At 53.3% G+C, this 23,061-nt stretch overlaps 11 non-coding genes across 11 annotated transcripts; all 11 read left to right on the forward strand.

Annotated features, from left to right (window-relative positions):
• Positions 1-1,527: 1,527 nt before the first annotated feature.
• Positions 1,528-1,646, forward strand: LOC141146232 (5S ribosomal RNA). Its single transcript, XR_012244786.1, has one exon. It is a non-coding gene; the product is annotated as a 5S ribosomal RNA (ribosomal RNA).
• Positions 1,647-3,491: 1,845 nt separating this feature from the next.
• LOC141146235 (5S ribosomal RNA) lies at positions 3,492-3,610 on the forward strand. Its single transcript, XR_012244787.1, has one exon. It is a non-coding gene; the product is annotated as a 5S ribosomal RNA (ribosomal RNA).
• A 1,860-nt stretch (positions 3,611-5,470) lies between these two features.
• LOC141146236 (5S ribosomal RNA) lies at positions 5,471-5,589 on the forward strand. Its single transcript, XR_012244788.1, has one exon. It is a non-coding gene; the product is annotated as a 5S ribosomal RNA (ribosomal RNA).
• Positions 5,590-7,450: 1,861 nt separating this feature from the next.
• LOC141146237 (5S ribosomal RNA) lies at positions 7,451-7,569 on the forward strand. Its single transcript, XR_012244789.1, has one exon. It is a non-coding gene; the product is annotated as a 5S ribosomal RNA (ribosomal RNA).
• A 1,857-nt stretch (positions 7,570-9,426) lies between these two features.
• On the forward strand, positions 9,427-9,545 carry LOC141146239 (5S ribosomal RNA). The gene has a single exon (XR_012244791.1). It is a non-coding gene; the product is annotated as a 5S ribosomal RNA (ribosomal RNA).
• A 1,857-nt stretch (positions 9,546-11,402) lies between these two features.
• On the forward strand, positions 11,403-11,521 carry LOC141146240 (5S ribosomal RNA). Its single transcript, XR_012244792.1, has one exon. It is a non-coding gene; the product is annotated as a 5S ribosomal RNA (ribosomal RNA).
• A 1,869-nt stretch (positions 11,522-13,390) lies between these two features.
• On the forward strand, positions 13,391-13,509 carry LOC141146291 (5S ribosomal RNA). Its single transcript, XR_012244843.1, has one exon. It is a non-coding gene; the product is annotated as a 5S ribosomal RNA (ribosomal RNA).
• A 1,861-nt stretch (positions 13,510-15,370) lies between these two features.
• Positions 15,371-15,489, forward strand: LOC141146241 (5S ribosomal RNA). Its single transcript, XR_012244793.1, has one exon. It is a non-coding gene; the product is annotated as a 5S ribosomal RNA (ribosomal RNA).
• Positions 15,490-17,350: 1,861 nt separating this feature from the next.
• On the forward strand, positions 17,351-17,469 carry LOC141146242 (5S ribosomal RNA). The gene has a single exon (XR_012244794.1). It is a non-coding gene; the product is annotated as a 5S ribosomal RNA (ribosomal RNA).
• Positions 17,470-19,330: 1,861 nt separating this feature from the next.
• LOC141146243 (5S ribosomal RNA) lies at positions 19,331-19,449 on the forward strand. The gene has a single exon (XR_012244795.1). It is a non-coding gene; the product is annotated as a 5S ribosomal RNA (ribosomal RNA).
• Positions 19,450-21,306: 1,857 nt separating this feature from the next.
• On the forward strand, positions 21,307-21,425 carry LOC141146244 (5S ribosomal RNA). Its single transcript, XR_012244796.1, has one exon. It is a non-coding gene; the product is annotated as a 5S ribosomal RNA (ribosomal RNA).
• Positions 21,426-23,061: the final 1,636 nt, after the last annotated feature.

A 23,061-nucleotide genomic window follows, 5' to 3' on the forward strand; every position in this document is an offset into this window, starting at 1 on the left:
AGCCCTTTTCCAGCGCTCTCCTCAGCCGTTTTGGTGCTATCACTCCTCCTCTTTAGTCGCCCTTGCGCCAACACATTCTGCGGCGCTCCCCAGGCTGGGGGAAGCTCGCACGCGGACTGCCGAAGCCAGCGAGAAGCCACAGAGCCGACGGGTCGTGAAACCTGCGCCCTGAAGCGGCTAGGGTGTAGGCAGCAGGTTGCCTACAGGAGCGTGGTTTTAGTTAGCGGCTGCCCCAGGCTGGGAGGGAAAGAGTTAATGCGTGCGCTGCCGGGGTTTTTTTGGATCCAGCCTACCCGCCGGTCATAAAAAATTTAGGGGAAGGCTGGGTTTCGGGGGATCAGGCAGCGCTTGCAGGAGGCCTACTAGGGTTGCCACCTCATCCCTTTAAACCCAAACACATATGAATTACACAGGTTCTGAGGCTAATTGAATGCAGATAAGGCAACGAGTGAGTTTAATTACCACCTTAATCAGCCACAGAATTTCTGTAATTAATATGTGTTCGGATATAAAGGGATGAGATGGCAACTCAAAGACCAACATGAACTACTACCTTGTAGAGGTAGTCCTGGGCAGCCAGTCAGTGGCAGTTTGGGTCAGGATATGACCATTGTTCATGTTGAACTGTAATGCCCAAGACTTCTCAGTAAAGTTGCGTCAAGTGTTCTAAGCCTCCTCTGAAGTCATTGAAAGGGACTCCATCATGCATGTTGGTCTCCAGGCCTATTGAAAAGAACTTGGGTGAGTATGGCACATGTGAGGTATGAAGCGACGCTACAAGAAAAGGTCTACCTACTGGGCAAGTCAAGCAGTTGCTTGACTGCAGCCAGTGGTGAGGCATGGCGCCTGCTATAGGTGAGGGTAGAGTTGCAACCCCATCCCTTTAAACCCGAACACATAGGAATTACACAGGTTCTGAAGGCTAATTTAAGGCAGATAAGGGCAACAAGTGAGTTTAATTACTACCTTAATCAGCCTCAGAAGCTGCGTAATAAATAAGTGTTCGGGTTTAAAGGGATGAGGTGGCAACCCTAGGTCAGAGGTCCTCTGGTAGCCAGGGGGGGGTGGATGTACTGGCTCCCTCCGCAGCGGTCGGTTTCCAGTAGCTAGCGGAACGGAAGCCAGGTTCCGGAGATCCATGGGCTGGCCACCTGGTATGAAAGCCAAGGCGTTAACAAGTGCAGGCATGAGGCCCCGCGCTACATGCGCCCTGCTGCTCCTCTTGCTTTGGTGCAAAGCCTTGTCAGGGAAAAGGTTAAAAGTCAGGCCAGGGGAAGCCAGAAAGGAGCCTTTGAAGCCAGGCTGAGTATGTGTGTGAGAAGGTGCAGGCAGGAAGAGGTTAAAGAGGCAGCAAGAGGCAGGGGGGTTGAAGAGAGCGAGCGAGCGAGCGAGAGAGAGGAGAGACGACAAGGTGGGGTGTGCTGCGTTGCTTGTCAAAAGGCACTGCTGATTGTAGCAAAGTCAAGGAAAGGCGGAGCCAGGCTGCCGGTGACAAGTACAAGAGGCTTGAAAGAGACCATGAGCTTTGCCTACGGCCACACCACCCTGAATGCGCCCGCTCTCGTCTGATCTCGGAAGCTAAGCAGGGTCGGGCCTGGTTAGTACTTGGATGGGAGACCGCCTGGGAATACCAGGTGCTGTAGGCTTTTGCTTTTCTTCCAGCAGGGCTCACTCTCCTCTATGCCTCTTTTTACATTCTCTTTTAACAAAACCCGCTCTGCAAGCCCTCCTGCACACCTAGCTCCTACAAAATCACCAGTCCAGCCCCCACTTTTTCTTCGCCCTCCTCCCTTTCCTCACCCCTTCTTTCAAAAATACACTTTCTTTCTTCTTTCTCTCTCTCCCTCCCTCCCTACCTCAGGAGCTTGCCACGCATCCAGTCCCTGTAGACAGCAAAGCAACGGCCGGACGCAACCCCCACCTAGCTAGCCCCCATCCTACATCCCGCTTAGGCTCCACGGCCCAGCCCTTTTCCAGCGCTCTCCTCAGCCGTTTTGGTGCTATCACTCCTCCTCTTTAGTCGCCCTTGCGCCAACACATTCTGCGGCGCTCCCCAGGCTGGGGGAAGCTCGCACGCGGACTGCCGAAGCCAGCGAGAAGCCACAGAGCCGACGGGTCGTGAAACCTGCGCCCTGAAGCGGCTAGGGTGTAGGCAGCAGGTTGCCTACAGGAGCGTGGTTTTAGTTAGCGGCTGCCCCAGGCTGGGAGGGAAAGAGTTAATGCGTGCGCTGCCGGGGTTTTTTTGGATCCAGCCTACCCGCCGGTCATAAAAAATTTAGGGGAAGGCTGGGTTTCGGGGGATCAGGCAGCGCTTGCAGGAGGCCTACTAGGGTTGCCACCTCATCCCTTTAAACCCAAACACATATGAATTACACAGGTTCTGAGGCTAATTGAATGCAGATAAGGCAACGAGTGAGTTTAATTACCACCTTAATCAGCCACAGAATTTCTGTAATTAATATGTGTTCGGATATAAAGGGATGAGATGGCAACTCAAAGACCAACATGAACTACTACCTTGTAGAGGTAGTCCTGGGCAGCCAGTCAGTGGCAGTTTGGGTCAGGATATGACCATTGTTCATGTTGAACTGTAATGCCCAAGACTTCTCAGTAAAGTTGCGTCAAGTGTTCTAAGCCTCCTCTGAAGTCATTGAAAGGGACTCCATCATGCATGTTGGTCTCCAGGCCTATTGAAAAGAACTTGGGTGAGTATGGCACATGTGAGGTATGAAGCGACGCTACAAGAAAAGGTCTACCTACTGGGCAAGTCAAGCAGTTGCTTGACTGCAGCCAGTGGTGAGGCATGGCGCCTGCTATAGGTGAGGGTAGAGTTGCAACCCCATCCCTTTAAACCCGAACACATAGGAATTACACAGGTTCTGAAGGCTAATTTAAGGCAGATAAGGGCAACAAGTGAGTTTAATTACTACCTTAATCAGCCTCAGAAGCTGCGTAATAAATAAGTGTTCGGGTTTAAAGGGATGAGGTGGCAACCCTAGGTCAGAGGTCCTCTGGTAGCCAGGGGGGGGTGGATGTACTGGCTCCCTCCGCAGCGGTCGGTTTCCAGTAGCTAGCGGAACGGAAGCCAGGTTCCGGAGATCCATGGGCTGGCCACCTGGTATGAAAGCGAAGGCGTTAACAAGTGCAGGCATGAGGCCCCGCGCTACATGCGCCCTGCTGCTCCTCTTCCTTTGGTGCAAAGCCTTGTCAGGGAAAAGGTTAAAAGTCAGGCCAGGGGAAGCCAGAAAGGAGCCTTTGAAGCCAGGCTGAGTATGTGTGTGAGAAGGTGCAGGCAGGAAGAGGTTAAAGAGGCAGCAAGAGGCAGGGGGGTTGAAGAGAGCGAGCGAGCGAGCGAGAGAGAGGAGAGACGACAAGGTGGGGTGTGCTGCGTTGCTTGTCAAAAGGCACTGCTGATTGTAGCAAAGTCAAGGAAAGGCGGAGCCAGGCTGCCGGTGACAAGTACAAGAGGCTTGAAAGAGACCATGAGCTTTGCCTACGGCCACACCACCCTGAATGCGCCCGCTCTCGTCTGATCTCGGAAGCTAAGCAGGGTCGGGCCTGGTTAGTACTTGGATGGGAGACCGCCTGGGAATACCAGGTGCTGTAGGCTTTTGCTTTTCTTCCAGCAGGGCTCACTCTCCTCTATGCCTCTTTTTACATTCTCTTTTAACAAAACCCGCTCTGCAAGCCCTCCTGCACACCTAGCTCCTACAAAATCACCAGTCCAGCCCCCACTTTTTCTTCGCCCTCCTCCCTTTCCTCACCCCTTCTTTCAAAAATACACTTTCTTTCTTCTTTCTCTCTCTCCCTCCCTCCCTCCCTCCCTCCCTCCCTACCTCAGGAGCTTGCCACGCATCCAGTCCCTGTAGACAGCAAAGCAACGGCCGGACGCAACCCCCACCTAGCTAGCCCCCATCCTACATCCCGCTTAGGCTCCACGGCCCAGCCCTTTTCCAGCGCTCTCCTCAGCCGTTTTGGTGCTATCACTCCTCCTCTTTAGTCGCCCTTGCGCCAACACATTCTGCGGCGCTCCCCAGGCTGGGGGAAGCTCGCACGCGGACTGCCGAAGCCAGCGAGAAGCCACAGAGGCGACGGGTCGTGAAACCTGCGCCCTGAAGCGGCTAGGGTGTAGGCAGCAGGTTGCCTACAGGAGCGTGGTTTTAGTTAGCGGCTGCCCCAGGCTGGGAGGGAAAGAGTTAATGCGTGCGCTGCCGGGGTTTTTTTGGATCCAGCCTACCCGCCGGTCATAAAAAATTTAGGGGAAGGCTGGGTTTCGGGGGATCAGGCAGCGCTTGCAGGAGGCCTACTAGGGTTGCCACCTCATCCCTTTAAACCCAAACACATATGAATTACACAGGTTCTGAGGCTAATTGAATGCAGATAAGGCAACGAGTGAGTTTAATTACCACCTTAATCAGCCACAGAATTTCTGTAATTAATATGTGTTCGGATATAAAGGGATGAGATGGCAACTCAAAGACCAACATGAACTACTACCTTGTAGAGGTAGTCCTGGGCAGCCAGTCAGTGGCAGTTTGGGTCAGGATATGACCATTGTTCATGTTGAACTGTAATGCCCAAGACTTCTCAGTAAAGTTGCGTCAAGTGTTCTAAGCCTCCTCTGAAGTCATTGAAAGGGACTCCATCATGCATGTTGGTCTCCAGGCCTATTGAAAAGAACTTGGGTGAGTATGGCACATGTGAGGTATGAAGCGACGCTACAAGAAAAGGTCTACCTACTGGGCAAGTCAAGCAGTTGCTTGACTGCAGCCAGTGGTGAGGCATGGCGCCTGCTATAGGTGAGGGTAGAGTTGCAACCCCATCCCTTTAAACCCGAACACATAGGAATTACACAGGTTCTGAAGGCTAATTTAAGGCAGATAAGGGCAACAAGTGAGTTTAATTACTACCTTAATCAGCCTCAGAAGCTGCGTAATAAATAAGTGTTCGGGTTTAAAGGGATGAGGTGGCAACCCTAGGTCAGAGGTCCTCTGGTAGCCGGGGGGGGTGGATGTACTGGCTCCCTCCGCAGCGGTCGGTTTCCAGTAGCTAGCGGAACGGAAGCCAGGTTCCGGAGATCCATGGGCTGGCCACCTGGTATGAAAGCGAAGGCGTTAACAAGTGCAGGCATGAGGCCCCGCGCTACATGCGCCCTGCTGCTCCTCTTCCTTTGGTGCAAAGCCTTGTCAGGGAAAAGGTTAAAAGTCAGGCCAGGGGAAGCCAGAAAGGAGCCTTTGAAGCCAGGCTGAGTATGTGTGTGAGAAGGTGCAGGCAGGAAGAGGTTAAAGAGGCAGCAAGAGGCAGGGGGGTTGAAGAGAGCGAGCGAGCGAGCGAGAGAGAGGAGAGACGACAAGGTGGGGTGTGCTGCGTTGCTTGTCAAAAGGCACTGCTGATTGTAGCAAAGTCAAGGAAAGGCGGAGCCAGGCTGCCGGTGACAAGTACAAGAGGCTTGAAAGAGACCATGAGCTTTGCCTACGGCCACACCACCCTGAATGCGCCCGCTCTCGTCTGATCTCGGAAGCTAAGCAGGGTCGGGCCTGGTTAGTACTTGGATGGGAGACCGCCTGGGAATACCAGGTGCTGTAGGCTTTTGCTTTTCTTCCAGCAGGGCTCACTCTCCTCTATGCCTCTTTTTACATTCTCTTTTAACAAAACCCGCTCTGCAAGCCCTCCTGCACACCTAGCTCCTACAAAATCACCAGTCCAGCCCCCACTTTTTCTTCGCCCTCCTCCCTTTCCTCACCCCTTCTTTCAAAAATACACTTTCTTTCTTCTTTCTCTCTCTCCCTCCCTCCCTCCCTCCCTCCCTCCCTACCTCAGGAGCTTGCCACGCATCCAGTCCCTGTAGACAGCAAAGCAACGGCCGGACGCAACCCCCACCTAGCTAGCCCCCATCCTACATCCCGCTTAGGCTCCACGGCCCAGCCCTTTTCCAGCGCTCTCCTCAGCCGTTTTGGTGCTATCACTCCTCCTCTTTAGTCGCCCTTGCGCCAACACATTCTGCGGCGCTCCCCAGGCTGGGGGAAGCTCGCACGCGGACTGCCGAAGCCAGCGAGAAGCCACAGAGCCGACGGGTCGTGAAACCTGCGCCCTGAAGCGGCTAGGGTGTAGGCAGCAGGTTGCCTACAGGAGCGTGGTTTTAGTTAGCGGCTGCCCCAGGCTGGGAGGGAAAGAGTTAATGCGTGCGCTGCCGGGGTTTTTTTGGATCCAGCCTACCCGCCGGTCATAAAAAATTTAGGGGAAGGCTGGGTTTCGGGGGATCAGGCAGCGCTTGCAGGAGGCCTACTAGGGTTGCCACCTCATCCCTTTAAACCCAAACACATATGAATTACACAGGTTCTGAGGCTAATTGAATGCAGATAAGGCAACGAGTGAGTTTAATTACCACCTTAATCAGCCACAGAATTTCTGTAATTAATATGTGTTCGGATATAAAGGGATGAGATGGCAACTCAAAGACCAACATGAACTACTACCTTGTAGAGGTAGTCCTGGGCAGCCAGTCAGTGGCAGTTTGGGTCAGGATATGACCATTGTTCATGTTGAACTGTAATGCCCAAGACTTCTCAGTAAAGTTGCGTCAAGTGTTCTAAGCCTCCTCTGAAGTCATTGAAAGGGACTCCATCATGCATGTTGGTCTCCAGGCCTATTGAAAAGAACTTGGGTGAGTATGGCACATGTGAGGTATGAAGCGACGCTACAAGAAAAGGTCTACCTACTGGGCAAGTCAAGCAGTTGCTTGACTGCAGCCAGTGGTGAGGCATGGCGCCTGCTATAGGTGAGGGTAGAGTTGCAACCCCATCCCTTTAAACCCGAACACATAGGAATTACACAGGTTCTGAAGGCTAATTTAAGGCAGATAAGGGCAACAAGTGAGTTTAATTACTACCTTAATCAGCCTCAGAAGCTGCGTAATAAATAAGTGTTCGGGTTTAAAGGGATGAGGTGGCAACCCTAGGTCAGAGGTCCTCTGGTAGCCAGGGGGGGGTGGATGTACTGGCTCCCTCCGCAGCGGTCGGTTTCCAGTAGCTAGCGGAACGGAAGCCAGGTTCCGGAGATCCATGGGCTGGCCACCTGGTATGAAAGCGAAGGCGTTAACAAGTGCAGGCATGAGGCCCCGCGCTACATGCGCCCTGCTGCTCCTCTTCCTTTGGTGCAAAGCCTTGTCAGGGAAAAGGTTAAAAGTCAGGCCAGGGGAAGCCAGAAAGGAGCCTTTGAAGCCAGGCTGAGTATGTGTGTGAGAAGGTGCAGGCAGGAAGAGGTTAAAGAGGCAGCAAGAGGCAGGGGGGTTGAAGAGAGCGAGCGAGCGAGCGAGAGAGAGGAGAGACGACAAGGTGGGGTGTGCTGCGTTGCTTGTCAAAAGGCACTGCTGATTGTAGCAAAGTCAAGGAAAGGCGGAGCCAGGCTGCCGGTGACAAGTACAAGAGGCTTGAAAGAGACCATGAGCTTTGCCTACGGCCACACCACCCTGAATGCGCCCGCTCTCGTCTGATCTCGGAAGCTAAGCAGGGTCGGGCCTGGTTAGTACTTGGATGGGAGACCGCCTGGGAATACCAGGTGCTGTAGGCTTTTGCTTTTCTTCCAGCAGGGCTCACTCTCCTCTATGCCTCTTTTTACATTCTCTTTTAACAAAACCCGCTCTGCAAGCCCTCCTGCACACCTAGCTCCTACAAAATCACCAGTCCAGCCCCCACTTTTTCTTCGCCCTCCTCCCTTTCCTCACCCCTTCTTTCAAAAATACACTTTCTTTCTTCTTTCTCTCTCTCCCTCCCTCCCTCCCTCCCTCCCTCCCTACCTCAGGAGCTTGCCACGCATCCAGTCCCTGTAGACAGCAAAGCAACGGCCGGACGCAACCCCCACCTAGCTAGCCCCCATCCTACATCCCGCTTAGGCTCCACGGCCCAGCCCTTTTCCAGCGCTCTCCTCAGCCGTTTTGGTGCTATCACTCCTCTTTAGTCGCCCTTGCGCCAACACATTCTGCGGCGCTCCCCAGGCTGGGGGAAGCTCGCACGCGGACTGCCGAAGCCAGCGAGAAGCCACAGAGGCGACGGGTCGTGAAACCTGCGCCCTGAAGCGGCTAGGGTGTAGGCAGCAGGTTGCCTACAGGAGCGTGGTTTTAGTTAGCGGCTGCCCCAGGCTGGGAGGGAAAGAGTTAATGCGTGCGCTGCCGGGGTTTTTTTGGATCCAGCCTACCCGCCGGTCATAAAAAATTTAGGGGAAGGCTGGGTTTCGGGGGATCAGGCAGCGCTTGCAGGAGGCCTACTAGGGTTGCCACCTCATCCCTTTAAACCCAAACACATATGAATTACACAGGTTCTGAGGCTAATTGAATGCAGATAAGGCAACGAGTGAGTTTAATTACCACCTTAATCAGCCACAGAATTTCTGTAATTAATATGTGTTCGGATATAAAGGGATGAGATGGCAACTCAAAGACCAACATGAACTACTACCTTGTAGAGGTAGTCCTGGGCAGCCAGTCAGTGGCAGTTTGGGTCAGGATATGACCATTGTTCATGTTGAACTGTAATGCCCAAGACTTCTCAGTAAAGTTGCGTCAAGTGTTCTAAGCCTCCTCTGAAGTCATTGAAAGGGACTCCATCATGCATGTTGGTCTCCAGGCCTATTGAAAAGAACTTGGGTGAGTATGGCACATGTGAGGTATGAAGCGACGCTACAAGAAAAGGTCTACCTACTGGGCAAGTCAAGCAGTTGCTTGACTGCAGCCAGTGGTGAGGCATGGCGCCTGCTATAGGTGAGGGTAGAGTTGCAACCCCATCCCTTTAAACCCGAACACATAGGAATTACACAGGTTCTGAAGGCTAATTTAAGGCAGATAAGGGCAACAAGTGAGTTTAATTACTACCTTAATCAGCCTCAGAAGCTGCGTAATAAATAAGTGTTCGGGTTTAAAGGGATGAGGTGGCAACCCTAGGTCAGAGGTCCTCTGGTAGCCGGGGGGGGTGGATGTACTGGCTCCCTCCGCAGCGGTCGGTTTCCAGTAGCTAGCGGAACGGAAGCCAGGTTCCGGAGATCCATGGGCTGGCCACCTGGTATGAAAGCGAAGGCGTTAACAAGTGCAGGCATGAGGCCCCGCGCTACATGCGCCCTGCTGCTCCTCTTCCTTTGGTGCAAAGCCTTGTCAGGGAAAAGGTTAAAAGTCAGGCCAGGGGAAGCCAGAAAGGAGCCTTTGAAGCCAGGCTGAGTATGTGTGTGAGAAGGTGCAGGCAGGAAGAGGTTAAAGAGGCAGCAAGAGGCAGGGGGGTTGAAGAGAGCGAGCGAGCGAGCGAGAGAGAGGAGAGACGACAAGGTGGGGTGTGCTGCGTTGCTTGTCAAAAGGCACTGCTGATTGTAGCAAAGTCAAGGAAAGGCGGAGCCAGGCTGCCGGTGACAAGTACAAGAGGCTTGAAAGAGACCATGAGCTTTGCCTACGGCCACACCACCCTGAATGCGCCCGCTCTCGTCTGATCTCGGAAGCTAAGCAGGGTCGGGCCTGGTTAGTACTTGGATGGGAGACCGCCTGGGAATACCAGGTGCTGTAGGCTTTTGCTTTTCTTCCAGCAGGGGTCACTCTCCTCTATGCCTCTTTTTACATTCTCTTTTAACAAAATCCGCTCTGCAAGCCCTCCTGCACACCTAGCTCCTACAAAATCACCAGTCCAGCCCCCACTTTTTCTTCGCCCTCCTCCCTTTCCTCACCCCTTCTTTCAAAAATACACTTTCTTTCTTCTTTCTCTCTCTCCCTCCCTCCCTCCCTCCCTCCCTACCTCAGGAGCTTGCCACGCATCCAGTCCCTGTAGACAGCAAAGCAACGGCCGGACGCAACCCCCACCTAGCTAGCCCCCATCCTACATCCCGCTTAGGCTCCACGGCCCAGCCCTTTTCCAGCGCTCTCCTCAGCCGTTTTGGTGCTATCACTCCTCCTCTTTAGTCGCCCTTGCGCCAACACATTCTGCGGCGCTCCCCAGGCTGGGGGAAGCTCGCACGCGGACTGCCGAAGCCAGCGAGAAGCCACAGAGCCGACGGGTCGTGAAACCTGCGCCCTGAAGCGGCTAGGGTGTAGGCAGCAGGTTGCCTACAGGAGCGTGGTTTTAGTTAGCGGCTGCCCCAGGCTGGGAGGGAAAGAGTTAATGCGTGCGCTGCCGGGGTTTTTTTGGATCCAGCCTACCCGCCGGTCATAAAAAATTTAGGGGAAGGCTGGGTTTCGGGGGATCAGGCAGCGCTTGCAGGAGGCCTACTAGGGTTGCCACCTCATCCCTTTAAACCCAAACACATATGAATTACACAGGTTCTGAGGCTAATTGAATGCAGATAAGGCAACGAGTGAGTTTAATTACCACCTTAATCAGCCACAGAATTTCTGTAATTAATATGTGTTCGGATATAAAGGGATGAGATGGCAACTCAAAGACCAACATGAACTACTACCTTGTAGAGGTAGTCCTGGGCAGCCAGTCAGTGGCAGTTTGGGTCAGGATATGACCATTGTTCATGTTGAACTGTAATGCCCAAGACTTCTCAGTAAAGTTGCGTCAAGTGTTCTAAGCCTCCTCTGAAGTCATTGAAAGGGACTCCATCATGCATGTTGGTCTCCAGGCCTATTGAAAAGAACTTGGGTGAGTATGGCACATGTGAGGTATGAAGCGACGCTACAAGAAAAGGTCTACCTACTGGGCAAGTCAAGCAGTTGCTTGACTGCAGCCAGTGGTGAGGCATGGCGCCTGCTATAGGTGAGGGTAGAGTTGCAACCCCATCCCTTTAAACCCGAACACATAGGAATTACACAGGTTCTGAAGGCTAATTTAAGGCAGATAAGGGCAACAAGTGAGTTTAATTACTACCTTAATCAGCCTCAGAAGCTGCGTAATAAATAAGTGTTCGGGTTTAAAGGGATGAGGTGGCAACCCTAGGTCAGAGGTCCTCTGGTAGCCAGGGGGGGGTGGATGTACTGGCTCCCTCCGCAGCGGTCGGTTTCCAGTAGCTAGCGGAACGGAAGCCAGGTTCCGGAGATCCATGGGCTGGCCACCTGGTATGAAAGCGAAGGCGTTAACAAGTGCAGGCATGAGGCCCCGCGCTACATGCGCCCTGCTGCTCCTCTTCCTTTGGTGCAAAGCCTTGTCAGGGAAAAGGTTAAAAGTCAGGCCAGGGGAAGCCAGAAAGGAGCCTTTGAAGCCAGGCTGAGTATGTGTGTGAGAAGGTGCAGGCAGGAAGAGGTTAAAGAGGCAGCAAGAGGCAGGGGGGTTGAAGAGAGCGAGCGAGCGAGCGAGAGAGAGGAGAGACGACAAGGTGGGGTGTGCTGCGTTGCTTGTCAAAAGGCACTGCTGATTGTAGCAAAGTCAAGGAAAGGCGGAGCCAGGCTGCCGGTGACAAGTACAAGAGGCTTGAAAGAGACCATGAGCTTTGCCTACGGCCACACCACCCTGAATGCGCCCGCTCTCGTCTGATCTCGGAAGCTAAGCAGGGTCGGGCCTGGTTAGTACTTGGATGGGAGACCGCCTGGGAATACCAGGTGCTGTAGGCTTTTGCTTTTCTTCCAGCAGGGCTCACTCTCCTCTATGCCTCTTTTTACATTCTCTTTTAACAAAACCCGCTCTGCAAGCCCTCCTGCACACCTAGCTCCTACAAAATCACCAGTCCAGCCCCCACTTTTTCTTCGCCCTCCTCCCTTTCCTCACCCCTTCTTTCAAAAATACACTTTCTTTCTTCTTTCTCTCTCTCCCTCCCTCCCTCCCTCCCTCCCTCCCTCCCTCCCTACCTCAGGAGCTTGCCACGCATCCAGTCCCTGTAGACAGCAAAGCAACGGCCGGACGCAACCGCCACCTAGCTAGCCCCCATCCTACATCCTGCTTAGGCTCCACGGCCCAGCCCTTTTCCAGCGCTCTCCTCAGCCGTTTTGGTGCTATCACTCCTCCTCTTTAGTCGCCCTTGCGCCAACACATTCTGCCGCGCTCCCCAGGCTGGGGGAAGCTCGCACGCGGACTGCCGAAGCCAGCGAGAAGCCACAGAGCCGACGGGTCGTGAAACCTGCGCCCTGAAGCGGCTAGGGTGTAGGCAGCAGGTTGCCTACAGGAGCGTGGTTTTAGTTAGCGGCTGCCCCAGGCTGGGAGGGAAAGAGTTAATGCGTGCGCTGCCGGGGTTTTTTTGGATCCAGCCTACCCGCCGGTCATAAAAAATTTAGGGGAAGGCTGGGTTTCGGGGGATCAGGCAGCGCTTGCAGGAGGCCTACTAGGGTTGCCACCTCATCCCTTTAAACCCAAACACATATGAATTACACAGGTTCTGAGGCTAATTGAATGCAGATAAGGCAACGAGTGAGTTTAATTACCACCTTAATCAGCCACAGAATTTCTGTAATTAATATGTGTTCGGATATAAAGGGATGAGATGGCAACTCAAAGACCAACATGAACTACTACCTTGTAGAGGTAGTCCTGGGCAGCCAGTCAGTGGCAGTTTGGGTCAGGATATGACCATTGTTCATGTTGAACTGTAATGCCCAAGACTTCTCAGTAAAGTTGCGTCAAGTGTTCTAAGCCTCCTCTGAAGTCATTGAAAGGGACTCCATCATGCATGTTGGTCTCCAGGCCTATTGAAAAGAACTTGGGTGAGTATGGCACATGTGAGGTATGAAGCGACGCTACAAGAAAAGGTCTACCTACTGGGCAAGTCAAGCAGTTGCTTGACTGCAGCCAGTGGTGAGGCATGGCGCCTGCTATAGGTGAGGGTAGAGTTGCAACCCCATCCCTTTAAACCCGAACACATAGGAATTACACAGGTTCTGAAGGCTAATTTAAGGCAGATAAGGGCAACAAGTGAGTTTAATTACTACCTTAATCAGCCTCAGAAGCTGCGTAATAAATAAGTGTTCGGGTTTAAAGGGATGAGGTGGCAACCCTAGGTCAGAGGTCCTCTGGTAGCCAGGGGGGGGTGGATGTACTGGCTCCCTCCGCAGCGGTCGGTTTCCAGTAGCTAGCGGAACGGAAGCCAGGTTCCGGAGATCCATGGGCTGGCCACCTGGTATGAAAGCGAAGGCGTTAACAAGTGCAGGCATGAGGCCCCGCGCTACATGCGCCCTGCTGCTCCTCTTCCTTTGGTGCAAAGCCTTGTCAGGGAAAAGGTTAAAAGTCAGGCCAGGGGAAGCCAGAAAGGAGCCTTTGAAGCCAGGCTGAGTATGTGTGTGAGAAGGTGCAGGCAGGAAGAGGTTAAAGAGGCAGCAAGAGGCAGGGGGGTTGAAGAGAGCGAGCGAGCGAGCGAGAGAGAGGAGAGACGACAAGGTGGGGTGTGCTGCGTTGCTTGTCAAAAGGCACTGCTGATTGTAGCAAAGTCAAGGAAAGGCGGAGCCAGGCTGCCGGTGACAAGTACAAGAGGCTTGAAAGAGACCATGAGCTTTGCCTACGGCCACACCACCCTGAATGCGCCTGCTCTCGTCTGATCTCGGAAGCTAAGCAGGGTCGGGCCTGGTTAGTACTTGGATGGGAGACCGCCTGGGAATACCAGGTGCTGTAGGCTTTTGCTTTTCTTCCAGCAGGGGTCACTCTCCTCTATGCCTCTTTTTACATTCTCTTTTAACAAAACCCGCTCTGCAAGCCCTCCTGCACACCTAGCTCCTACAAAATCACCAGTCCAGCCCCCACTTTTTCTTCGCCCTCCTCCCTTTCCTCACCCCTTCTTTCAAAAATACACTTTCTTTCTTCTTTCTCTCTCTCCCTCCCTCCCTCCCTCCCTCCCTCCCTACCTCAGGAGCTTGCCACGCATCCAGTCCCTGTAGACAGCAAAGCAACGGCCGGACGCAACCCCCACCTAGCTAGCCCCCATCCTACATCCCGCTTAGGCTCCACGGCCCAGCCCTTTTCCAGCGCTCTCCTCAGCCGTTTTGGTGCTATCACTCCTCCTCTTTAGTCGCCCTTGCGCCAACACATTCTGCGGCGCTCCCCAGGCTGGGGGAAGCTCGCACGCGGACTGCCGAAGCCAGCGAGAAGCCACAGAGCCGACGGGTCGTGAAACCTGCGCCCTGAAGCGGCTAGGGTGTAGGCAGCAGGTTGCCTACAGGAGCGTGGTTTTAGTTAGCGGCTGCCCCAGGCTGGGAGGGAAAGAGTTAATGCGTGCGCTGCCGGGGTTTTTTTGGATCCAGCCTACCCGCCGGTCATAAAAAATTTAGGGGAAGGCTGGGTTTCGGGGGATCAGGCAGCATTTGCAGGAGGCCTACTAGGGTTGCCACCTCATCCCTTTAAACCCAAACACATATGAATTACACAGGTTCTGAGGCTAATTGAATGCAGATAAGGCAACGAGTGAGTTTAATTACCACCTTAATCAGCCACAGAATTTCTGTAATTAATATGTGTTCGGATATAAAGGGATGAGATGGCAACTCAAAGACCAACATGAACTACTACCTTGTAGAGGTAGTCCTGGGCAGCCAGTCAGTGGCAGTTTGGGTCAGGATATGACCATTGTTCATGTTGAACTGTAATGCCCAAGACTTCTCAGTAAAGTTGCGTCAAGTGTTCTAAGCCTCCTCTGAAGTCATTGAAAGGGACTCCATCATGCATGTTGGTCTCCAGGCCTATTGAAAAGAACTTGGGTGAGTATGGCACATGTGAGGTATGAAGCGACGCTACAAGAAAAGGTCTACCTACTGGGCAAGTCAAGCAGTTGCTTGACTGCAGCCAGTGGTGAGGCATGGCGCCTGCTATAGGTGAGGGTAGAGTTGCAACCCCATCCCTTTAAACCCGAACACATAGGAATTACACAGGTTCTGAAGGCTAATTTAAGGCAGATGAGGGCAACAAGTGAGTTTAATTACTACCTTAATCAGCCTCAGAAGCTGCGTAATAAATAAGTGTTCGGGTTTAAAGGGATGAGGTGGCAACCCTAGGTCAGAGGTCCTCTGGTAGCCAGGGGGGGGTGGATGTACTGGCTCCCTCCGCAGCGGTCGGTTTCCAGTAGCTAGCGGAACGGAAGCCAGGTTCCGGAGATCCATGGGCTGGCCACCTGGTATGAAAGCGAAGGCGTTAACAAGTGCAGGCATGAGGCCCCGCGCTACATGCGCCCTGCTGCTCCTCTTGCTTTGGTGCAAAGCCTTGTCAGGGAAAAGGTTAAAAGTCAGGCCAGGGGAAGCCAGAAAGGAGCCTTTGAAGCCAGGCTGAGTATGTGTGTGAGAAGGTGCAGGCAGGAAGAGGTTAAAGAGGCAGCAAGAGGCAGGGGGGTTGAAGAGAGCGAGCGAGCGAGCGAGAGAGAGGAGAGACGACAAGGTGGGGTGTGCTGCGTTGCTTGTCAAAAGGCACTGCTGATTGTAGCAAAGTCAAGGAAAGGCGGAGCCAGGCTGCCGGTGACAAGTACAAGAGGCTTGAAAGAGACCATGAGCTTTGCCTACGGCCACACCACCCTGAATGCGCCCGCTCTCGTCTGATCTCGGAAGCTAAGCAGGGTCGGGCCTGGTTAGTACTTGGATGGGAGACCGCCTGGGAATACCAGGTGCTGTAGGCTTTTGCTTTTCTTCCAGCAGGGGTCACTCTCCTCTATGCCTCTTTTTACATTCTCTTTTAACAAAACCCGCTCTGCAAGCCCTCCTGCACACCTAGCTCCTACAAAATCACCAGTCCAGCCCCCACTTTTTCTTCGCCCTCCTCCCTTTCCTCACCCCTTCTTTCAAAAATACACTTTCTTTCTTCTTTCTCTCTCTCCCTCCCTCCCTCCCTCCCTCCCTCCCTACCTCAGGAGCTTGCCACGCATCCAGTCCCTGTAGACAGCAAAGCAACGGCCGGACGCAACCCCCACCTAGCTAGCCCCCATCCTACATCCCGCTTAGGCTCCACGGCCCAGCCCTTTTCCAGCGCTCTCCTCAGCCGTTTTGGTGCTATCACTCCTCCTCTTTAGTCGCCCTTGCGCCAACACATTCTGCGGCGCTCCCCAGGCTGGGGGAAGCTCGCACGCGGACTGCCGAAGCCAGCGAGAAGCCACAGAGCCGACGGGTCGTGAAACCTGCGCCCTGAAGCGGCTAGGGTGTAGGCAGCAGGTTGCCTACAGGAGCGTGGTTTTAGTTAGCGGCTGCCCCAGGCTGGGAGGGAAAGAGTTAATGCGTGCGCTGCCGGGGTTTTTTTGGATCCAGCCTACCCGCCGGTCATAAAAAATTTAGGGGAAGGCTGGGTTTCGGGGGATCAGGCAGCGCTTGCAGGAGGCCTACTAGGGTTGCCACCTCATCCCTTTAAACCCAAACACATATGAATTACACAGGTTCTGAGGCTAATTGAATGCAGATAAGGCAACGAGTGAGTTTAATTACCACCTTAATCAGCCACAGAATTTCTGTAATTAATATGTGTTCGGATATAAAGGGATGAGATGGCAACTCAAAGACCAACATGAACTACTACCTTGTAGAGGTAGTCCTGGGCAGCCAGTCAGTGGCAGTTTGGGTCAGGATATGACCATTGTTCATGTTGAACTGTAATGCCCAAGACTTCTCAGTAAAGTTGCGTCAAGTGTTCTAAGCCTCCTCTGAAGTCATTGAAAGGGACTCCATCATGCATGTTGGTCTCCAGGCCTATTGAAAAGAACTTGGGTGAGTATGGCACATGTGAGGTATGAAGCGACGCTACAAGAAAAGGTCTACCTACTGGGCAAGTCAAGCAGTTGCTTGACTGCAGCCAGTGGTGAGGCATGGCGCCTGCTATAGGTGAGGGTAGAGTTGCAACCCCATCCCTTTAAACCCGAACACATAGGAATTACACAGGTTCTGAAGGCTAATTTAAGGCAGATGAGGGCAACAAGTGAGTTTAATTACTACCTTAATCAGCCTCAGAAGCTGCGTAATAAATAAGTGTTCGGGTTTAAAGGGATGAGGTGGCAACCTTAGGTCAGAGGTCCTCTGGTAGCCAGGGGGGGGTGGATGTACTGGCTCCCTCCGCAGCGGTCGGTTTCCAGTAGCTAGCGGAACGGAAGCCAGGTTCCGGAGATCCATGGGCTGGCCACCTGGTATGAAAGCGAAGGCGTTAACAAGTGCAGGCATGAGGCCCCGCGCTACATGCGCCCTGCTGCTCCTCTTGCTTTGGTGCAAAGCCTTGTCAGGGAAAAGGTTAAAAGTCAGGCCAGGGGAAGCCAGAAAGGAGCCTTTGAAGCCAGGCTGAGTATGTGTGTGAGAAGGTGCAGGCAGGAAGAGGTTAAAGAGGCAGCAAGAGGCAGGGGGGTTGAAGAGAGCGAGCGAGCGAGCGAGAGAGAGGAGAGACGACAAGGTGGGGTGTGCTGCGTTGCTTGTCAAAAGGCACTGCTGATTGTAGCAAAGTCAAGGAAAGGCGGAGCCAGGCTGCCGGTGACAAGTACAAGAGGCTTGAAAGAGACCATGAGCTTTGCCTACGGCCACACCACCCTGAATGCGCCCGCTCTCGTCTGATCTCGGAAGCTAAGCAGGGTCGGGCCTGGTTAGTACTTGGATGGGAGACCGCCTGGGAATACCAGGTGCTGTAGGCTTTTGCTTTTCTTCCAGCAGGGGTCACTCTCCTCTATGCCTCTTTTTACATTCTCTTTTAACAAAACCCGCTCTGCAAGCCCTCCTGCACACCTAGCTCCTACAAAATCACCAGTCCAGCCCCCACTTTTTCTTCGCCCTCCTCCCTTTCCTCACCCCTTCTTTCAAAAATACACTTTCTTTCTTCTTTCTCTCTCTCCCTCCCTCCCTCCCTCCCTCCCTCCCTACCTCAGGAGCTTGCCACGCATCCAGTCCCTGTAGACAGCAAAGCAACGGCCGGACGCAACCCCCACCTAGCTAGCCCCCATCCTACATCCCGCTTAGGCTCCACGGCCCAGCCCTTTTCCAGCGCTCTCCTCAGCCGTTTTGGTGCTATCACTCCTCCTCTTTAGTCGCCCTTGCGCCAACACATTCTGCCGCGCTCCCCAGGCTGGGGGAAGCTCGCACGCGGACTGCCGAAGCCAGCGAGAAGCCACAGAGCCGACGGGTCGTGAAACCTGCGCCCTGAAGCGGCTAGGGTGTAGGCAGCAGGTTGCCTACAGGAGCGTGGTTTTAGTTAGCGGCTGCCCCAGGCTGGGAGGGAAAGAGTTAATGCGTGCGCTGCCGGGGTTTTTTGGGATCCAGCCTACCCGCCGGTCATAAAAAATTTAGGGGAAGGCTGGGTTTCGGGGGATCAGGCAGCGCTTGCAGGAGGCCTACTAGGGTTGCCACCTCATCCCTTTAAACCCAAACACATATGAATTACACAGGTTCTGAGGCTAATTGAATGCAGATAAGGCAACGAGTGAGTTTAATTACCACCTTAATCAGCCACAGAATTTCTGTAATTAATATGTGTTCGGATATAAAGGGATGAGATGGCAACTCAAAGACCAACATGAACTACTACCTTGTAGAGGTAGTCCTGGGCAGCCAGTCAGTGGCAGTTTGGGTCAGGATATGACCATTGTTCATGTTGAACTGTAATGCCCAAGACTTCTCAGTAAAGTTGCGTCAAGTGTTCTAAGCCTCCTCTGAAGTCATTGAAAGGGACTCCATCATGCATGTTGGTCTCCAGGCCTATTGAAAAGAACTTGGGTGAGTATGGCACATGTGAGGTATGAAGCGACGCTACAAGAAAAGGTCTACCTACTGGGCAAGTCAAGCAGTTGCTTGACTGCAGCCAGTGGTGAGGCATGGCGCCTGCTATAGGTGAGGGTAGAGTTGCAACCCCATCCCTTTAAACCCGAACACATAGGAATTACACAGGTTCTGAAGGCTAATTTAAGGCAGATAAGGGCAACAAGTGAGTTTAATTACTACCTTAATCAGCCTCAGAAGCTGCGTAATAAATAAGTGTTCGGGTTTAAAGGGATGAGGTGGCAACCCTAGGTCAGAGGTCCTCTGGTAGCCAGGGGGGGGTGGATGTACTGGCTCCCTCCGCAGCGGTCGGTTTCCAGTAGCTAGCGGAACGGAAGCCAGGTTCCGGAGATCCATGGGCTGGCCACCTGGTATGAAAGCCAAGGCGTTAACAAGTGCAGGCATGAGGCCCCGCGCTACATGCGCCCTGCTGCTCCTCTTCCTTTGGTGCAAAGCCTTGTCAGGGAAAAGGTTAAAAGTCAGGCCAGGGGAAGCCAGAAAGGAGCCTTTGAAGCCAGGCTGAGTATGTGTGTGAGAAGGTGCAGGCAGGAAGAGGTTAAAGAGGCAGCAAGAGGCAGGGGGGTTGAAGAGAGCGAGCGAGCGAGCGAGAGAGAGGAGAGACGACAAGGTGGGGTGTGCTGCGTTGCTTGTCAAAAGGCACTGCTGATTGTAGCAAAGTCAAGGAAAGGCGGAGCCAGGCTGCCGGTGACAAGTACAAGAGGCTTGAAAGAGACCATGAGCTTTGCCTACGGCCACACCACCCTGAATGCGCCCGCTCTCGTCTGATCTCGGAAGCTAAGCAGGGTCGGGCCTGGTTAGTACTTGGATGGGAGACCGCCTGGGAATACCAGGTGCTGTAGGCTTTTGCTTTTCTTCCAGCAGGGCTCACTCTCCTCTATGCCTCTTTTTACATTCTCTTTTAACAAAACCCGCTCTGCAAACCCTCCTGCACACCTAGCTCCTACAAAATCACCAGTCCAGCCCCCACTTTTTCTTCGCCCTCCTCCCTTTCCTCACCCCTTCTTTCAAAAATACACTTTCTTTCTTCTTTCTCTCTCTCCCTCCCTCCCTCCCTCCCTCCCTACCTCAGGAGCTTGCCACGCATCCAGTCCCTGTAGACAGCAAAGCAACGGCCGGACGCAACCCCCACCTAGCTAGCCCCCATCCTACATCCCGCTTAGGCTCCACGGCCCAGCCCTTTTCCAGCGCTCTCCTCAGCCGTTTTGGTGCTATCACTCCTCCTCTTTAGTCGCCCTTGCGCCAACACATTCTGCCGCGCTCCCCAGGCTGGGGGAAGCTCGCACGCGGACTGCCGAAGCCAGCGAGAAGCCACAGAGCCGACGGGTCGTGAAACCTGCGCCCTGAAGCGGCTAGGGTGTAGGCAGCAGGTTGCCTACAGGAGCGTGGTTTTAGTTAGCGGCTGCCCCAGGCTGGGAGGGAAAGAGTTAATGCGTGCGCTGCCGGGGTTTTTTTGGATCCAGCCTACCCGCCGGTCATAAAAAATTTAGGGGAAGGCTGGGTTTCGGGGGATCAGGCAGCGCTTGCAGGAGGCCTACTAGGGTTGCCACCTCATCCCTTTAAACCCAAACACATATGAATTACACAGGTTCTGAGGCTAATTGAATGCAGATAAGGCAACGAGTGAGTTTAATTACCACCTTAATCAGCCACAGAATTTCTGTAATTAATATGTGTTCGGATATAAAGGGATGAGATGGCAACTCAAAGACCAACATGAACTACTACCTTGTAGAGGTAGTCCTGGGCAGCCAGTCAGTGGCAGTTTGGGTCAGGATATGACCATTGTTCATGTTGAACTGTAATGCCCAAGACTTCTCAGTAAAGTTGCGTCAAGTGTTCTAAGCCTCCTCTGAAGTCATTGAAAGGGACTCCATCATGCATGTTGGTCTCCAGGCCTATTGAAAAGAACTTGGGTGAGTATGGCACATGTGAGGTATGAAGCGACGCTACAAGAAAAGGTCTACCTACTGGGCAAGTCAAGCAGTTGCTTGACTGCAGCCAGTGGTGAGGCATGGCGCCTGCTATAGGTGAGGGTAGAGTTGCAACCCCATCCCTTTAAACCCGAACACATAGGAATTACACAGGTTCTGAAGGCTAATTTAAGGCAGATAAGGGCAACAAGTGAGTTTAATTACTACCTTAATCAGCCTCAGAAGCTGCGTAATAAATAAGTGTTCGGGTTTAAAGGGATGAGGTGGCAACCCTAGGTCAGAGGTCCTCTGGTAGCCAGGGGGGGGTGGATGTACTGGCTCCCTCCGCAGCGGTCGGTTTCCAGTAGCTAGCGGAACGGAAGCCAGGTTCCGGAGATCCATGGGCTGGCCACCTGGTATGAAAGCCAAGGCGTTAACAAGTGCAGGCATGAGGCCCCGCGCTACATGCGCCCTGCTGCTCCTCTTCCTTTGGTGCAAAGCCTTGTCAGGGAAAAGGTTAAAAGTCAGGCCAGGGGAAGCCAGAAAGGAGCCTTTGAAGCCAGGCTGAGTATGTGTGTGAGAAGGTGCAGGCAGGAAGAGGTTAAAGAGGCAGCAAGAGGCAGGGGGGTTGAAGAGAGCGAGCGAGCGAGCGAGAGAGAGGAGAGACGACAAGGTGGGGTGTGCTGCGTTGCTTGTCAAAAGGCACTGCTGATTGTAGCAAAGTCAAGGAAAGGCGGAGCCAGGCTGCCGGTGACAAGTACAAGAGGCTTGAAAGAGACCATGAGCTTTGCCTACGGCCACACCACCCTGAATGCGCCCGCTCTCGTCTGATCTCGGAAGCTAAGCAGGGTCGGGCCTGGTTAGTACTTGGATGGGAGACCGCCTGGGAATACCAGGTGCTGTAGGCTTTTGCTTTTCTTCCAGCAGGGGTCACTCTCCTCTATGCCTCTTTTTACATTCTCTTTTAACAAAACCCGCTCTGCAAGCCCTCCTGCACACCTAGCTCCTACAAAATCACCAGTCCAGCCCCCACTTTTTCTTCGCCCTCCTCCCTTTCCTCACCCCTTCTTTCAAAAATACACTTTCTTTCTTCTTTCTCTCTCTCCCTCCCTCCCTCCCTCCCTCCCTCCCTACCTCAGGAGCTTGCCACGCATCCAGTCCCTGTAGACAGCAAAGCAACGGCCGGACGCAACCCCCACCTAGCTAGCCCCCATCCTACATCCCGCTTAGGCTCCACGGCCCAGCCCTTTTCCAGCGCTCTCCTCAGCCGTTTTGGTGCTATCACTCCTCCTCTTTAGTCGCCCTTGCGCCAACACATTCTGCCGCGCTCCCCAGGCTGGGGGAAGCTCGCACGCGGACTGCCGAAGCCAGCGAGAAGCCACAGAGCCGACGGGTCGTGAAACCTGCGCCCTGAAGCGGCTAGGGTGTAGGCAGCAGGTTGCCTACAGGAGCGTGGTTTTAGTTAGCGGCTGCCCCAGGCTGGGAGGGAAAGAGTTAATGCGTGCGCTGCCGGGGTTTTTTTGGATCCAGCCTACCCGCCGGTCATAAAAAATTTAGGGGAAGGCTGGGTTTCGGGGGATCAGGCAGCGCTTGCAGGAGGCCTACTAGGGTTGCCACCTCATCCCTTTAAACCCAAACACATATGAATTACACAGGTTCTGAGGCTAATTGAATGCAGATAAGGCAACGAGTGAGTTTAATTACCACCTTAATCAGCCACAGAATTTCTGTAATTAATATGTGTTCGGATATAAAGGGATGAGATGGCAACTCAAAGACCAACATGAACTACTACCTTGTAGAGGTAGTCCTGGGCAGCCAGTCAGTGGCAGTTTGGGTCAGGATATGACCATTGTTCATGTTGAACTGTAATGCCCAAGACTTCTCAGTAAAGTTGCGTCAAGTGTTCTAAGCCTCCTCTGAAGTCATTGAAAGGGACTCCATCATGCATGTTGGTCTCCAGGCCTATTGAAAAGAACTTGGGTGAGTATGGCACATGTGAGGTATGAAGCGACGCTACAAGAAAAGGTCTACCTACTGGGCAAGTCAAGCAGTTGCTTGACTGCAGCCAGTGGTGAGGCATGGCGCCTGCTATAGGTGAGGGTAGAGTTGCAACCCCATCCCTTTAAACCCGAACACATAGGAATTACACAGGTTCTGAAGGCTAATTTAAGGCAGATAAGGGCAACAAGTGAGTTTAATTACTACCTTAATCAGCCTCAGAAGCTGCGTAATAAATAAGTGTTCGGGTTTAAAGGGATGAGGTGTCAACCCTAGGTCAGAGGTCCTCTGGTAGCCAGGGGGGGGTGGATGTACTGGCTCCCTCCGCAGCGGTCGGTTTCCAGTAGCTAGCGGAACGGAAGCCAGGTTCCGGAGATCCATGGGCTGGCCACCTGGTATGAAAGCGAAGGCGTTAACAAGTGCAGGCATGAGGCCCCGCGCTACATGCGCCCTGCTGCTCCTCTTGCTTTGGTGCAAAGCCTTGTCAGGGAAAAGGTTAAAAGTCAGGCCAGGGGAAGCCAGAAAGGAGCCTTTGAAGCCAGG

This window comes from Aquarana catesbeiana, linkage group LG05 (assembly GCF_042186555.1).
Source record: "Aquarana catesbeiana isolate 2022-GZ linkage group LG05, ASM4218655v1, whole genome shotgun sequence".
NCBI classification, from domain to species: domain Eukaryota; kingdom Metazoa; phylum Chordata; class Amphibia; order Anura; family Ranidae; genus Aquarana; species Aquarana catesbeiana.